General features: G+C 38.4%; 1 protein-coding gene across 7 annotated transcripts in view; it reads left to right on the top strand.

Annotated features, from left to right (window-relative positions):
• The window catches only part of CYRIB (CYFIP related Rac1 interactor B), a 95,960-nt gene that overhangs the window by 38,706 nt on the left and 39,874 nt on the right, over nt 1-17,380 (top strand). For all 7 annotated transcript variants that reach the window (XM_072925012.1, XM_030266701.4, XM_030266699.4 and 4 more), the window contains exon 2: nt 15,686-15,764. The gene's annotated coding sequence lies outside the window, so the exon portion shown is untranslated. The remainder of the gene's footprint in view (nt 1-15,685; nt 15,765-17,380) is intronic.

Below are 17,380 nucleotides of genomic sequence, written 5' to 3'. Positions count from 1 at the left end.
ATCTGTTGTGTAGCTTTTGCTCTCCTTTGCTATTAGGAAAGAAGCAGTAGTTGCATAAACACATAGTTTAATCTTCTCAGCTATGAGAATTGAAATGAACTTTTCTCCAGCTAAAAATGATGAACAGTTTGGCCTAATCTGAAGTCCATCAGAGGCAGTCAATAACATTGTCAAGGAAAGCTAGAGTTTAACTCATACTCATTATGCTTTATATATTCTCTGTGCTGCCAGAAAAAGTAGCCTGGGAAATTGTAGGCATGTGTAATGCTGGCAGTTGTGAAATATCCTAAAGATCCAAGATTTTGTTGATTTGCATTTCATGTTAAACATAAGTCCTACCAAGAAGTTAAGCAGGACATCCTACCAGGATCAGATTTCTTTCAAAGCAATGCTGTACTTCTGATCCTTTCAGAAATCTTTTCCAAATGTGCCATGTCTGTACTGTAGCCATTATTTAAGACCTTGGTTTACTATCCTGTTGTTTCAAAGCAAATTTGTGTTAAGTACTGTTCTCCCAGATAGTGCTGACAGACTGTTCTGCTTAAATAAAATTGGGAATCACAGTCTTTGTAGTTGTGTCATATTCACAAAGAAACGCAAACTCTAAATTGTATCTTAGTATAAAACTGATATAAATTGTGCATGTAACTGAAACAGTAATTTGGCAGTACTTTTATGTGACTTTTTTTCAACTTACATGGATTTTGATTGTTGAGTAGCAGCTTTTTATGCACTTGTGTAAAGATGAAGAGGAAATGATGGCTGTCCCAGTTGCACAGCAGCACATTTTGCTGGCTACTGTTTAAGTAACTCGCACAGTCCTGCAAAAGGTGACTGGGGAAATGAAAAAAAAATTACAAATATCAGCAAATTCTTTTTGCTTTTTTCTGTGTTGTACAAGGAAAAAATACTTTTTCCTTCTTTTTATCTCAGTATCCATTAAGCACCACTTGGTGAGACCTGACTTTAGACATCCACATATACAACTATCTCATGAGAATGGACTGTATTTTTCTTCCCATGATACAGCTTGAAGTGATGATAAGTAGGAGGTCTAGGCTCAGCTGTATGAAAGATAGTTTAGAAAATAGATAGGTTAGATAGATATGAAGGTTAGGAAAAAGAGAAGAGAAACCAAACTAAAACTCATCTGATAATAAATCTCTGGTGTGTAAACTCAGAAGATAAGACAGTCTCACTATATAAGTGTTCATAGTGACAGAGCTGAGTTTTATGGGGAATTTTTGAATACCTGACAGTCTCTCTGTGGTGTTGTAGTCTTTAAAGAGTAAAGCCAATGGGAAAGAAACTTTGATTTATCCTTAGGAGTTGGGAGGAATTGTGTTGAATAAACATGAAAAGTAAAATTGAAATGTGTTTGAGTATGTAACTGTAACTTGTTGACTGACTGTCATGCTTTTTGTGTCAAGGGCTGAGTGTGCTTAGGATTGGAGTTAGACTGAAGCATTGGTGTGAATGGCAATGCTTTTGGAATTAAAGGTGGTTGATGGAAGTTGCAGTTTTAACTCTAATCTGTAAACAAGGAAGTAGAGATTGTTTTTAGTGGTTAGGTGGTGGAAAGGTGTAAGTGTATACAGATATTAAATCCTGCAAGTAGTTGACAGGCAGAACTCCTCTGTTGTAACACAGACATTGATGGAATTTTGACTTTGGTGAAAAGACAGGCTGCTACATACTCCATAACTACAGCTGCTTTCTTGGAACCAGTTACATCATTTACAGCATGGCTTTAACTGTTTCTGGCATGACAGCCTTCCCCCCTCCTGATCTTTATATATTTTTTTTTAATTTCCTGCTTTCTCACAGCTAACCTTTCTGTGCAGTACAGCAATAAAAAACATGTCTTCCTGTCTCTCCTGGGAGATAATGGGAGCTGGTGATAAAGTGGTTAATATTGCCTCCTACCACTACCTCTGTCCAGTTGCCCCTTCTAAGCTTAAATAAATTTGTATTAGTTCTGTTCTGAGTTTATAGTTCATTATATTCATTTTCAATGTCAGTGGTTTTAAGTCTCAAAACGTTCTGTCTCAAGGCTTTTCCTCTGACAGTATCAGGCTTGTAAAGAAGTAGCAATAATTCTTACTAATCCAATTTCAATAAATGGTTGTCAGTGACAAGTTACTTGTGGGGACCTGAATGGGTTATGTCTGTAACTGTCCTAAGAAATTTCATCATCCTTCCAGCTTTTAGATGTTTTTCAAAGAAAGAAAAAGCTGGTATTTCAGGCCAGCTAACCTTATTTTTGTTGAGAGAAGTGGGCATTTTCAGGTCTGATGACAGAACAGATCTTTAAGGTAGGAGCCACTTACTGTCTGGCAGATACTTTTTATAGGATATCCTCCCATCAAAGTTGTGAAGGCAAATGCTTTAAATAAAAATTTGGAGATAAATTTAATCCTGTGATCTTTGTCTCAAGTAATCTTCACTGTCAGAGTGATTCAGGGGCAACATGAGATTGATTGCCCTGATGCTTGTCTTTGAATTCTGTACAGCTGTGCCAGTTTAATATTAGTTTTGCATGTGCTTTAGAATATAATGGGAGACTCCCTTCATGTACAAGGAGGTATTAAATTTGCCTTTTTTCTTTGCCTGTTCCTATATGTACCACAAATTTGCCTTAACAGTTTGTATGCTATCTCCTCACTGAAAGCATCCAGGAATGGCATACCTTGATTTTTATCTCTTTTCTGCCGTGGAAGCGAACAAACTGCCAAGACTTCTGTGCCAATTAAAAATACTCTTCTGCACTTCTTTGTAATTATAGCTACCTAGAGACAGTGTAAATTAAGAAATCTTTAACAGTACACTAATCTAGACTGACTGAAGAGATACTGGGATTTGCTTAACTTCCCCTTTTAGTCAAGTAACAGAGGTAGGCTGAAAGCCTGCTTGCTCTTAACTGTGATACAGTACATCTGGAAAAAATAATGTTTGGAGTAGTTGTAAGTTAAGAGATTTATAAGAACAAGGCTGGTAGCTGCAGATACTTCTTCATTTTCCTCTCAGGTAAGTGCAAAGTTTATTCATATTTGAATAATTTGCCCAGGGACTTACTTCCATATACAGAGATTTCTCCCAGGCTTGTACTATTTGGCCTGGTCTCTTGTCCTCAAGTAGGTGAGGGATGTTTTGTTTTTGTTTTTTTTTTTGTCTTTCTTAACTAAGCCGTGGGTCTGGAGTTGCTTGCTCTTTAATTTTAGCATCTGAGTATCAATTCTATAAATAGGGAAAAATAGGCTTGGTTAGAATTTCTGAAAGTGAAAGCAAAGTCTTAAGGTTCAGTAATTTTAGAAGTGCTCATTTTCTATTAAATATCCAGCTAGACATTTTTAAAGAGTAAACAGGTCAAAAGTAAGTTTTTTATTCTTCAGCACACTAGGGAGAAGGCTGAAAGCTATGGATTTGCATGTTGGGAATGGTGTTTATGGTGTTGACTTTAAACTGTGTTGCAACACTTGAGTGCTTTACTGATTTGAATGTGCCTGATAACAATGCTTGCACGCCAGAGAAGCCTGGTGAGGGTGAATGGAGCAGCTTGATGGCAGATCCAAAGTCATGAACAGTTGCATAGGTGATAGAATGTATTAAAGCAGCATTAATACTCAAGCTTTCAAAAGATTTCATAGTTAAGATAACTTTTGTGGAGCTCTGATTCCTGATGAAAGGTAGCAATATATTCGGGTTAAAACACTATAAACTGTTCTGTTGCCCCCTGTAGAGCATGTTTCTCTGTGTTCACTTAGGAAGGGTACTGATGTGGCTGAGTGTAATTTAGAGCCGTTTGTATGTAAAGAGTGCATGATATTTAGGGTTCTTTGCCTCACGTATTTTCCCACTGTAGGTGGACATAGTGTAAAAAAAAAAAGTAGTGTAAGATGTGAAATATATATCCTGTATTTAAGCATTTTATTTACTTACTAGGACTTGCAGTGGAAAACTTTGACAGACATAAAATTGATGATATGAAATATTAATTTAAACCAGAAATTCTAGAGCTGTCCTTCTTTTGTGCAAGACAGCAGCTTTGTGGGAGCCCAGAGTGCAGTGGCTATAGTGAAAAGTTGCCATCAACAGCAGCATTCTGAAGAATAGAATGGATCAGGTGTAGCCATCTATGGGCTGGTTTCTGGCTGTGTCTCTTTTTCTGTCCCTCTCCCCCACCCTTTTTTTGTCCCTACCTGGTCTTAAGTAGACTTCTTTTCACCTTGGGTATCTTTTGAACTTCCATGTCACTCTGTGTGTGATGTAATTCTGCTTGAGTTTGTGTGCTTAGAAATGCTCCTGTTTGCCATTCCCCTGCTCTTGCAGTCACACGTCTCACAGGAAGTAAAGTCAGTGTTCTGCCTTTGGACTGGTAGAGTTAGGGCTTATTATGACAAAAAGTAGGAAGAGCTGAAGTTGGAAGGAGATGGAGAATCACTGCCTTTAAGCAGTAGCTTTTATTGTCTAGTAGAAAAGTTATAGCTCTATTTTCTGAAATAAATCTGCTTCAGTGGCTTGGCACTACCCCAATGTACCTTTTTGGAACAGTGATCCTTGACATAAGTGAGTGCTGAAGCAGCTCTTTCCCATTCCAGGCAGAGTGCTCGGTGGAAGAAACTAAAAGTCTGTAAAATATTGTAAAATTCCGTATGATAATCAAAATTTTGGTAGTGTGTGCAAGAGTTTAAGGTAAGACAGAGTTTAATTTCCTACCAAGTGTTACTCTTGTGGCGCCACGTGTGTGCACAAAGGCAGCATGTGAGGCTCCAGAAACTGCCTCAAATACGAGGTTTCTCAGTGAATTAGTTTTTGTTATTTTTGTATTCCAGTATTAACAGGATGTGATACCTCTTAAGGCAAGGTCTGTGTGCCTGAAGTTACAGGCTTTGTAGCTTCTCTTGTGATGTGTTGTATTTGCTGGTTTCAAGCTAGGCTGAGGAAGTGTAGCTGCTCATGCCCTCTGCTATCTGTTAGGGATGTGACACAGAACCAGAGTTAGAGATGCCACCTTTCTGAACTATCATTGTTTCCTTGCCTGGCTCTTGAGAACATTTTTCATGGGCTCGTGAACTGCTTAATGACTTCTCTGTCTTGTCATAAGCATGGTGTTCATGATCATGGAGGATAGTCTGGCTAACGAGCAAAACAAAAAGCTCGTTTTTAATTTCCAGGTGTGGTTTATTCTTCACTTGTTCTATAGACTTGTTATAGACTCTTGTTGTGTCAGAGAGGATAAAATTTGTGGCTCTTGTTAATGGTCTGAGTAAAATTTCTTTTGCTCGAAGGCTTCTTCCATGGGAGCAGCTTATTCTCTAAATTAAATACACATACTAAAATCCAAATCGTACATTTATGCTTATTTTTCATCTTAGGAAATTGTCCCATGTAGGTTCAATGTTGTTTTTTAAGAAGTGTGTTCTAACTACAGGACATCTTATGGCATTCCTCTCTGATAATCCAATAGTAGCCAGTTGATTGGTCTGGAGGAAACTTTTTTCTTCTCAAGCACATTGTTTGACATGTGCATATTTTCTTTATTTTTAATTACTTTTGTTATCTTTATGAAAGGATAATTTGATCAGCATTTTGGAACACTTGAATGATTTTATAATTAAAAATAGTCTTAATAAAAGATTTTTTTGAACTACAGCATGCATATTTGAAGTGAAGTTACTGTTTATGTCCAGGATTAGACTGGGCTGTCTCAAATGATTAGTTAACTTCTTACTGTCTGTAGGGCCTTAACTTAAAGGCTTAGGAAGCTCAAGTTTTCAGCAGAAAACCAGTAACTTCCATTATTTTTCAGGCTGATGGATGAGAGTTTAACATTAATATCTTTGCTGGATAGGAATGCATTATCTGATTTTTGGAGTCTGTACTGCTTCAGCAATTTCAGTGTGTAATGTGATGTAGTGCAGAGATTTTGGAGGTATTCTGCATGTGTGCTTCGTGTAGAGTATCCTCACTGAATACCTGGAGAGTCACTGAACAGCCTCTTCTATGCTTCTGGCTTACCTTGCTGCCCATACCAGCTCTTGCTGCAGCAGAATTCAAAGACAACACACCTGGCTAAAGTCCTTCTCTTCTTAGTGTTGAATGTTTGGCCTTATCCTGAAGGAAGGTAAGATAAGATAAGGAACTGAGGTATGTCAATGTTAATTACCTGGAAGCAAATAGGAAGTCATAGTAAACAGGGATCAAATGCATGTTTCTCTAGTTACTGCAGCAACTGCGCTGAGTTTCTGTAGCTGAATGACTCCTCATAAAACACGTTTATACAATAGAAGCAAAGTTAGTAATAGGATATGGGGCTTCTTTAGTTTCTCTGCAGTGATACATTAACTGAAAGTACATCCGAGTGAAACCTTTTCATACATTCAGATCTAGAAGATCTTTGTCATTGTTGGTGGCTTTGCTTTTAATACTATTTTTGCTGATACTTGTATTTTTAAGAAAATAACAATTTGCACAAAAATGAGATGGACGGCCAACATCCATTTCTAGATCTGAGCAGTATGACAATGAATAAGTTAATATTTGTCTTGTTACTAAATTATTGAAAGCCAGATTATTTTTTATTTAAAGACAAGAATGCTACTGGAAGCCTCTTGTTCATCCAAGGGGGTTTTGCACTGCTCTTTGTGAAGTTAGCCTTCCTTTTGTTAGTGAGCTTTCTTTGGTGCTTATGACAATACCATTAGGCAAAAGAAATTTTCTAGTTCGGCCACAGTGACAACATATCTTTATTAACAAGATTTATCGTTATGTAAGTCTTCTTACTTCCTCTGTCTTGTTTTTCTCACATTCCAGTATTCAGAGATTGCTGGAAAATGTCTGTTGTTGGAAAGGTCCTTCTGTAAGAGATTTCTGCTATAAGAACACCCATAAATCACCCAGTTCTTTGGCAGTGTCTTTGCCACATGAGATGTCCCTGATAAATTGTGTGAGTTCATGAATGGCAATACAAATAATTCCATAGTAGGTAATGTTTGTTTTAGCCCACTCTGGGCATGGTGACCCTCAAACTAAACATTGTGAAAGTTAACTAGCTTTACTTACTCTGAGACTCTTTCTGAGAGAGATATGGGAACTTTCTGTAGTTGCACTGAGTGAGGCCAACAAGGCTCAGTCAGTCCTGTTAGAGCACATGATTTAATTTTTCTGAGTGCTCCTAATTGTGCATGTGTGTAGCCTTCTTCTGTCAGCAGCCAGACACATATATGGTGTGCAATTAATTTTTGCATCTGTACTAAATCAAACACACCCTGTAGGCACTGAATCATAGTCCGTGGACAGATGAGTAGTGCAGCAGCACGTGATGGATCCAGCTCCTTGCTGGAAGTTCAACATCGATGGTGCACGTGCACGCTCTTCCCTTTGTACCTCTCTCCAAGCTGGAGCTTGTGCTGGGCTTCCAGCACACAATTCCTGTCACACTCTTCCCAAAACCACCTTTCTGAGGAGGTCAGGAGCCTCTGCCCTTCGTTTGGTTGAACATTAACCTCGTGTGTGGCACTGCCCATGCTGTGGTTGCACGGTGCAGTGAAGGACCCTGTGGGTTTCTCATGGAGGAGCAGCCTAAAGCACGCTCTGCCTGTAGAGCAGCTCTCTCATCACATGGTTTGATGGAGTCCCTGATCCAAATTTGGAGATTGTAAAAGCCAGGCACAGTAATTTCAAGCCTGGTTACATATATTAGTACAATTTATCCCTGGTTTTCAGTGATACTCTTGAAGTTGGTGGTCCTAGGACATTTTTCAGGATGCTTGAAGTGCTTGTACTGATGATACTCTTGTTGAATGTACCAGCATGTGCTTGAAATTAGTGGTAAGAGGATGAAGGGAAGCTGGTACCTATGCGTGTTTGTTGTTGGAGTTTTACTTAAATACACCAACTTTGTGTCTGCCAGAATTATGCTGGCCCTGATTCCACAGTTTTGTGTAATGCAGTTCCTTTTCTTCATGTGTATATTTAAGTTGGGTTTTGTGGCTGTATTTCTTCATGGAAAGTGGTTCTTCAGAATTTGTTAGTCTTAAGTAAGTCTTTCTAGCCTCAGAAGAGCAAAAAAGCTTTGTAGTGTGGCACATATCTAAATAAAAAAATGAGGGTTTTTTTTGTTTTTTGGTGAGGTTTTTTTTTTTTTGGTGTTTTGTTATTATTATTTGACTTCTGTTCCAGGGTAAAGTTTGATTTCAAAGCATGAGCTAACTGCCTTGCTGCAATCTCTAGAGCATGTGTGTGAATATTTGAACATTGGAGTCTGTAATTTTGCTTAAGCAGAAAAATGTAAGACTTGTTCTTAAATGCTTCCTTTGGTACTCCAAATACAGGGTAATATAGAAAAAAATTGTTGTGCTGTTTTGACTGAGGTTGTAACTTGCATTGTACATTAAATGTAGGAAAAATGCCTCTGGAGGTGATGGCATCTACAAGTATCCTTTGAACAAAGATCTTGTGCTATCTCAATGCATACTTAAATGAGAGGATGTGGGAGTGAAAGAATGGCTTGAAAATTCATCAGATTTCCTGTGCAGAAATAGGAGTCCAGTTGCCTTTAATGTCTTGGTAGTGGGAAGCGGATGTAAAAGCTGAGAGTCGGCAGACAACCTTCTCAGGGTGAGACTTTCTACTCAAGGTCTCAAACATAAGCTTTGCAATTTTTTTTTTTTTTTTTAACAAATACTGGATCCTAAAAAGATCAGACTGCTTAAGATAGGAGCTTAAACTATTTACTCGTCAGATAAAGTTAGGTATTGTAAACATCACTAAGAGCTGGAACTAATGCCTGCCTCTCTGTGGACTAGATAACAAGCTTGTCTAAATCCAGCTGATTATAAAATGGGGGGGGGGGGGGGAAGGATATATTGACCAACTACCCAGAGCAAGGGCTTTGTAGCATCTTTCCTAGGCTGTCTTCCCCCTTCAGAATTTTTAAATTACTGCCTTGTTGGCATAATGATGGGTAGAAGGGACACCTGACTCTATGCTCTATTTAAGGAGTATGAATTGATCGTCTGTCTACCTGAGGAGTAGACTTGTGCCTCCCTCCCAGCTGAAGGTGGGACACTTTCTAAGTAAGAATATGAAGGACGCTGAAGCTGGGATGTGTTATGAATAGGGGCTTCAGGTGTGTATCCAGGAAAGTCTAAGCACAGCAGAGCCTGGTGATAAGGAATTTTTATAGAGTGGGAAAGTCTTTTGTGTTTAGTCTTTCTTAGGACAGATCTCTGTCCAAGGGAGATCTTAATTAAACTGATCTTGCAGTTAAGATATGCAGCTTCTATCCTATAATTGCAAGTCTTAACTTAGTGAAGAGTTTGTGTCGCTTGCTCATAACTGTAACAGTTAAAACTCTTAGAAAGCAGAACTGGTCCACTGGCTCTACTCACATGAGGATCTTCTTTCATTGTGCCTCTGTAGGTAGTAGAAGAAATAAAACTGATCTTGCAATCAGTCCACGTGTTAATTCCTGGTTTCTGTAATGTCATTCAGTGCCTTGTTTGGGTGTTGTGTATCCAAGGAGAAAACATACACTATCTGAGATCTGAGGTAAAAAAATTCATGGTATCTGTACTTGAGAGTGAAGCAATATTCCAGGTGTGCTTTGTGCCTGTTTCTCTGTATGGCAAAAACGTTTCTGCTCCTGACATTCATTATAAGAATTATCAGACTTTCTGCAAGGACTCTGCACTTCTGACCAAGTTTCTGTAAGTTACATTATATGAAATTAATTGTTCTCCTTTGTATTTATCAAGAACATCCTCTCATTAGAAATAGGAAAAGATTAGTCCTGTCTCAGTCTGTCTGTATGTACTTGCCCTTTTCACCCTCCTATGGAAACCTGCTCCATTACTAATCTGGAGAACATGTCATCCGTGTCCTGCCTCTTCATCTCTGAGTTGAGTCACTCTAAGGACTTGAGTCACTCTCAGAAGAGTAGTTCCATTTCAAAAGGGAACTGGAGAAAATATTCAACGTGTTATTTCAAGTCTGGCATTAAATATATTCTTCTCTGCTCGCAGTTAAACTTTAATCCTGTCTAATATAAGAGTATTCAAATGATTGGCATATTTACTGCTTCCACATTTGTCTTTGAAACAGAGGCATATGCTTATTGTATGGCTAAATGAAATAAGTATTTAGCAGTTTCAGTTTAGTTGTTTTTTTACACAAGAACTGCTTTCTTCTTAATGCTGCATTTGTAGTAAATGCAGATAAAGGTTTCTGAGCTCCAAGAAGCTGGATGAATTAGGGCTTGAAGGTCAGATATAGCCTGGTGGGAGTCAGAACTTCTGCAGTGTGAACAAAGTCTACTGGAATTGGAGCATACACTATTTCCAGTTGTAATTAATAAATAATAAAGCAAAAAGTGACAAGGATAGTCATCTACTAAAATTCAATCCTTCTGTAATACTTAGTTATTTTGAAAACCTGTATTTTTGAGGGAAGTTGATAAACTGTGCCACAGTACTGAGCTTGAAATACCAAGTCCGGTTGTTTGAAAGCTGCAATATGCCACTGACAGGAGAAAGTGTTCACAATTGGAAATCCTTTGTATGACTTTGGAGTAATTATTGGAGGAAAAGCTGGTCAGTGTTCTGTTTGGTAAATTACACTTCAGAGAATACATTATGTTGGGCTGATAATACTTTAAACCTCTGCCAAATGTTTGCTGTGGGACAAGGGAAGGTTATGTGTGTCTTCCATATCTGTCTTTGCAACTCTTAGTTAACTGGATGATCCTAATTTACTCACAAAATTAGCTTCTAGTACATGAATAAATACTAGAGATATATTTTTAACCATAGTTAGTGGTTTTGCAGCTCAAACGTGTAAGGACTAACATGCTTAAGTCCTGTAACTCATGCTATTCTGATGAATGAAAGAAAAGGAATTCTTTTGGTGTTGAAAATAGTCAGGGTGTTGCTAGAGTGCTCCAGTATTACATGGAAGCAGAGCTACAGGCTTCTGGGGGCAAATAGTTTTAACCTTGGCTTGTGTCTTTGCATCAGTTTTATTAACTGCATGATGTACAGTTGAAGCTCAAACTATTGAGTTTTAGTGTAATTATTTGATCTTAAACACTTTGTTTCAATTCTGTCCTGGAAATAAAGGAATGACAGCTTACTTTCTCACCTGTGCAGAAGTAAATAACTGGGATTTTTTGAATAGTTCTCAGACTACCAATTCTTCAAATCACAGGAGAATTTCCTCTTTCAACCAAAAATTAAAGTTTTGGCAAGATGTGTTCATAAGGGGGCAAAGCAGTCTGTATCATTTTAGTGGGGTATAAAATTCTCAAGTTTTCTTGCTGTGGACCTATTAGTGAATTCTAGTATTTTTATGTTTTCCTGTTTTTGTAGGACACTGGTTGTGTTGCTTTCTGCCTCTTTGCATAGCTATTTACTATGAAAGAGTAGCCTGCCAGAAGCTCTGCAGGGGTTATTTTGACTGTGCAATGTGTGTGCTGTCTTAGTCTGACACCAGAATTGTTTGTAAGCTACCATAAACCTTCTGACACTTAGTTATCTTTATGGATCTTTATGACTTATTTTTTCTTCAGCTCAATTTGTATGCTCTGCATTTCAGATATGTCTTAGGATGGGCTGTTGTGTCTAGCAGTCTGTTATGATCTGTGTTAGGGAGGATACATCACCTTAAATCCATATTACTGTCTCTCCTGTGCTTTCTGTGTTTTGGACTTAGCAGAATCAAGCACAGGCAAAGATGATGTGTGCAATGTGATTTTTAAATGTGGTTCATATCTGTACAGCAGTGTTAGGTATGCAGGCTAGGTGGAGTTACTCCTAAATGGAATTCAGACAAAGCTTTTGAGTTGAAAGAGCCTGTATGTTAAGTTGTGAAATCTACATTTTTCTGGGCTTTTAAAGATGCTGTGTAGGTTACCAACTAAAGAGGAAATGAAATGGCATCTCAGGCCCGCCCCCCCGGATGGTCACTTCAGTAATGCCCTTGGGATGCCATTGTCTGACTTGGAGCAAGGCAGAGAACTGGAGTGTGGGCTGTTGGGTCAGCACTTGAAGGTTTGGGCAGAATTCAAGGACAGACTGACCTCTACATCTGTTTCCCTCTGCATCTCAGCCCCGAGTCATTCCTGTTACCTGCTTGTGAAGACATGTAGCCAGCTCTGACACTGGCCTTTTCTGGGCTGTAAGTGTCAGTCTTGCTTTAATGGTGGCAAAGACTGCAAAATTATTTAACTTGAAGCTCTGTTTAGACACTGCTATATCTGACAATAACTGCGTGTTTTGCCTCAGTATTTCAGCAAACTGTCTTGAACGGAGTACCCTGAATCCCTCAGTAAAGCTAACTAAGTCCTGTGTTAGTGCCTTTACCCTTTGCTCCCGAGGACATAGCCATTAATAAATTTCTCAAATGAGTGTGAAACCTGGAGGCTTGAGAAGCACTTTCTGTGCTTCTGCCTGTTGAAACATGTACTCTAGGGAAAAGCAAACACTGTGCGATTCACAGAAGGCTTTTTGCATCTTTATGGTTAATAGTTTTCTTGAGCATGAATTTTGTATGGAGAACAAGATTTAATCAGGTGCTGTGCTAATTCCACCTTCCCCTTAAGTGGCAAAACTAGTGAAGTAAAGGGATGGTCGCTTACATCAAGAGGTGAAGTGTCCCTAATTTAGCAGGAACAAGTAGGTTTATTGTCTGCTTCCTTCTTTTGAATTCGTCATCCTACAAAGCTATGCCAACACAGTGTGTGGAGGGCAGGCAAGGATATCTCCTGGGAATGAGTTTACTCTTTTGTTGTTCACCTGCTATTCTCATTAGCCTGTCAAAGAAACAGTGTTAATTTACTCCACAAAGCTCTATTGAATTAAAAACTTTGTGAACAAACCTTGTCTGTAAACTAAGATGGCAGCTAGCTGGTTTTTTCTCAGCTCTGCTGTTTAGACCATGGATTACAGTTTGGGTCTCTGTTATTTAAAAAGAAAAAAAATATCTCTTTCAGGTTTTATGAACTGAATGGGATTAATCTAGATTATATATAAGGAATTGTTGCCTTGAGGGCTGTAGAGATCTTCCAAAGGGGCCACATTATCTGCAGCTTTTTCTGCATATGTTCCCACTTCAGCACCCTGTCCTTTCTGTGTGCAGTGCTGCGCAGTGCTCCTGTGCAGCAGCCTCCTTCCTCTCCAGTTCCTCCTATCACACCAGGCTTAATTCTTTCCCCCTGGTGGCAGATGATGTGCTTCCAGTGCTTTTCTAGAGTCTTCCATCATCTCTTCAATCCACTCCCAGGTGGGATTCTCCTATCCAGAATTGCCCCACAGCTATTGCTGCTGGCACTGGCTTCCCTTTTTCACCTGAAGCCAGTCTGCAGGAATGGGTTGTGAGGGAGGAGAAACTACAGTACAGGAAATGCTGAGCAGCCAGGAGTTGCAGCGGCACAGGACTGGAGAGGGCAGAAGGGTCTCCAGTGAGCTTAGATATTCCTTTCAGTAAACCAAAATCCTGCTTGTGATTTCAGTGGTTGCAAGGAGATTTAATAATTCGAATTTGTCAACGTGATGCTATATGTCCTGACAGTGGAACAGCAGAAATATAACAATTTTTCTGTTTAATGAAATGATCAATCATGCTTGAAAAAAAATCCATTTTTGGTACTGAGAAAGAAGCTTTTCTTACTGCAGTGTAGCAGGGTGGAAGGAAGTGTTTTTGATTGAGTGTATCGAAGGAACTTGTTGAGTTTCTTAAATGGTCACTCGAGCAGCAAGACTTTCAATCCTCTTATGGACTGTAGGCAGTGATAGAACTGCTCTTCTCAGCTCTTGCCAAGCAGCATGAATGAAAGGCTCTTATGGCTTCCATTCAGTTTATAAGATAATTGTTAACCTATACAGTTGTCTGGCAAGAGGTCCATGAATGAAAGAGACAGAATAGGGTGGTGGAACAATTGTTTAAACAAAACCTACGCATTAATGGAGTGAATGTGTTTTAGGTGTTTTTTAGAATTCCTCTTCTGCAAGAAAGAGAAATAGTGCTTCTTATAATATTTGTAGGAAAAAAACCCCACTAATACATTAACTTGACAGGCAGTTGCTTGTCTTAGGTACTGCCTTGACACAAATTGGCAAAAGTTATCATTAGTTAAAATTATTTTTCTTTTGTTTTGCTTTTCAACTGTCTGTTGCAATTATTGCTTCAATGTAGCAATAGGATTCCTTGAATAGGAATCCCTGTAAATAGGATGCCTTGGTTTTATTTGGCCATTATATTTGGTGTAGTATCTCAGAGTCCTTGCCTCCTTTTCTCCTAGCTGTGCTCCTCAGGTTGCAAGATTTTCCTTTGCAGAGAGGGCAGGAGGCAATGGGTGGCATCTTTTGATGATAGTTTTCACTGTGACTAAAATTATTCCCCAGCCTCAATACTTTATAACTCTTCCTCTTCCCTTCACCCTTCCCAAGCTGGGACAAATCAATAATGTTATAGTGTTTGTGATAAGAAATTTAACTGCAAAGCAATGTATTTTTGTTAAATGCCCATTAATCAGGGTTACCTGATGTAAGAGGAACTGCTGGTAGCTGATTAAATACAAATTAACACTGAATATTTCACGCCTCTTCAGCTGGATTTGAAATGACATGACAGGGATTTTATATTTCTAAACCAAGTTTGTGCTAAAAACAGACGTGTTGCAGAATATGCTTGACTTTGCTTTAAGAAGCAGAAAGAGAATTGGAGGACAAAATGGGAAGATCACTCTTTAAAAGAAACTTTGAGATGTGAGATACTAAAAAGAAGAATTCTGGTGCCAAGAATACCTGAAGCAGGAGCTGCAGTGGTTTTACTGGAGACAGTTAAAGTGACAACACTCAAGTATTTAAATTAGCTGAAATCCTTGAAAGAGAAGCAGCCTACAAAACCCCAAAGGGAAAAGACTTATGAACCTTTCACCACAACAGAAAGGTACCAGTTCTGGGGAGTTCATCATCCAGTTACTGTACTAAAAAGGGTAGGCTGCTTGCTATATAAATCTACTCTAAGTGAGCAGAAATACCCTCCAAGTGCTTGCAATGGAATCTCAGTGCTGCAATGGAATCTCATTTCCATAGGAAATGCTGTTTTGTCTGAGCATACAGATACCGATTTTTCTAAACCAGAAACTTAGCTTTGAAGCAGAAAATCCTAGTAATCCTAGAGTAGTTCAGATAGGCAAAAACTGACTGGTGGCATTTTCTTTAACTGATGAAAACTGTAGCAATGAAGTACTTTTCCCTGTGTGCAGTATATGTGGCACTGTAAATAAAGCTTGAACTGAGACCTACTTTTTTCTGCTGCAATTATGTGTAACTCGGCTCCGTAATGCAGAGATGTAATGCTCTATTTTTTGTGCTGTAACTATATGTAACTTAACTCGGTAATGCTGAGATGCAATGCTCTATTTCTGATGCTTGTGATCATGGCTAGCTAATAGCCTTACTGATTCACAGAAGAGTTTGTAAGGATGCTTCTCGGTTTGATTGTAATGTCACTTCCATAAAATCACGGAGTGTTTTTGACATCAGCATGTCTCATTTGCATTCTTAAAGGATTATGTAGGTTCCTTGGCACTGCAGGATTAACTTTGATTTACCCCTGGCACTGGTTTATGTGATTGAAATACCATGTATTGTTTATGTTTAATGGGGTTCTTCTGTTTTTTCAGATTGTGAGGACGAGCTGCTGCATCAATAATCTGAAGAAGGGAGTTCTCTGTTAAGACTGCAAGAAGATACTACTAACTGGTAAACACTTGCTTGGGTTTCTTTGTTTGTAGAATATTTATTTGTTTTCCATAATATTTTAGGCCAAGGAGTACAAAGTATTTTGATCTGTTGAAAGCAAGTAGTTCATGCAATATTTTTTCTTTCTAACTGTCTGTAACTTACCAGACAAAAGACTCAGTAGCAGTGGATAGCATGTGGGTATTTAAATTGGAATACAAATTGATTAAATTCCTGCTCTCTCAATAGAAGAAAAAAGACTGTTTTTATTTTCTTGTGATGACATGTTAGACATAGTCTGTTTGCCTTTTTAGCTGAGACAAATACAATGTGTCTGTACTGTGTTCTATATAAATACCATTTGAAGTGTGATAGTGCAAACAGTAAAACTTCAAATATAGTGCTTCAGAGTCTGGAGAGAGAAAAGAGGAAACCTTAACAGAAGTCCAGATGCTTTGGAAGATGCCATTAATATGCTTGTAATTATTCAGTGGGTGTTTCTTGAGGCCTAATATTCACTGAGAATGTATGATAATAAAACTAAGGATATCTCTTGTGATTCCCAGACACACCAAGTCATGTGCAGGCTGCTTGTAGGTACAGAACAGTAATAGAATCATCAGTGAAGAGCTATGACCACTTGATAACAGTTTGCCAGCCCATAAATTAAGAAGATGTTGAGCTACAGTATTACACAGCAATCACAAGGAAACCTGAGAATTTAGGACATTTGAATATGTCCTTGGCATAGGTAAATCATATGCACATTGATAGTGGATACCAGAGTTAACAGCTCACTTCTCAAATACTTAATGTTGTAGATGAAGTAGCAGTTTTCCTCTGTAATTATACCTTACTATACATCTTCCATAAAGCTTGGATCTCACCTTTCTGTTTACTGCTGCCACTTGAGCTGCAGGGCTCATTAAACTTGTGTCAAGAGAAGGTTCTTTGCCCAAATGGGGTGGTGTGGCTGGGTTGAAGGACAAACATGGAAAGAAGCACATCCTAGCTAATAAGAAAACATTAAACTTTCATGACTTAAGCATTTACAGATGCTTTATTAATCTTCATTTGCCAGTTAATTTGCCTAAATTTTATAAGCAGTCAAGGATAACTTTATGAAGTTCTTTTGTGTAGTAGTTGCAGAGAATATTAAAATGTTTGGTTTTTCTGCCAAACCTAGATTAATGATAGGAAAGTTTTGAAAGCTTATAGTAGTCAGCAATGGGCATCCGTCAGAATGACATAGTAAAAACAAAGTTTGACTTTTTTAGTCTTTTTTTTTAATATAAAGATGACTTTCATAGTACAGCTATTTCTGAGCGATAATTTCAAGAGTTCTGTTGCCTGTAAAATTGCAGTTCCTGAAGCTAAAATACATATGAGACTTATTCCTAAATACTGGGTTTGAAAGTGTATGACCTTCAGCTTACAGGAGAAAAAACCTCTGGCATGCAGTGTGCCACTGTTTGAGGTACCAAAACACTGTACTGCCAATATAAGTTTTGAACCACATTATCATTATCTGATAAATTTGGCTTATTCCGATTGTGTATGATGTGAATAAGTAATGTGTGTCTTTCACTAAATTTGGGTGCATAGCTTGCCCTGTATAGAAGACTGAAAAGCTCATT

Source organism: Taeniopygia guttata, chromosome 2 (assembly GCF_048771995.1).
Source record: "Taeniopygia guttata chromosome 2, bTaeGut7.mat, whole genome shotgun sequence".
NCBI classification, from domain to species: Eukaryota; Metazoa; Chordata; class Aves; order Passeriformes; family Estrildidae; genus Taeniopygia; species Taeniopygia guttata.
The sequence above is the reverse complement of the archived record's forward strand: the minus strand, read 5'-3'. Positions and strand labels throughout refer to the sequence as shown.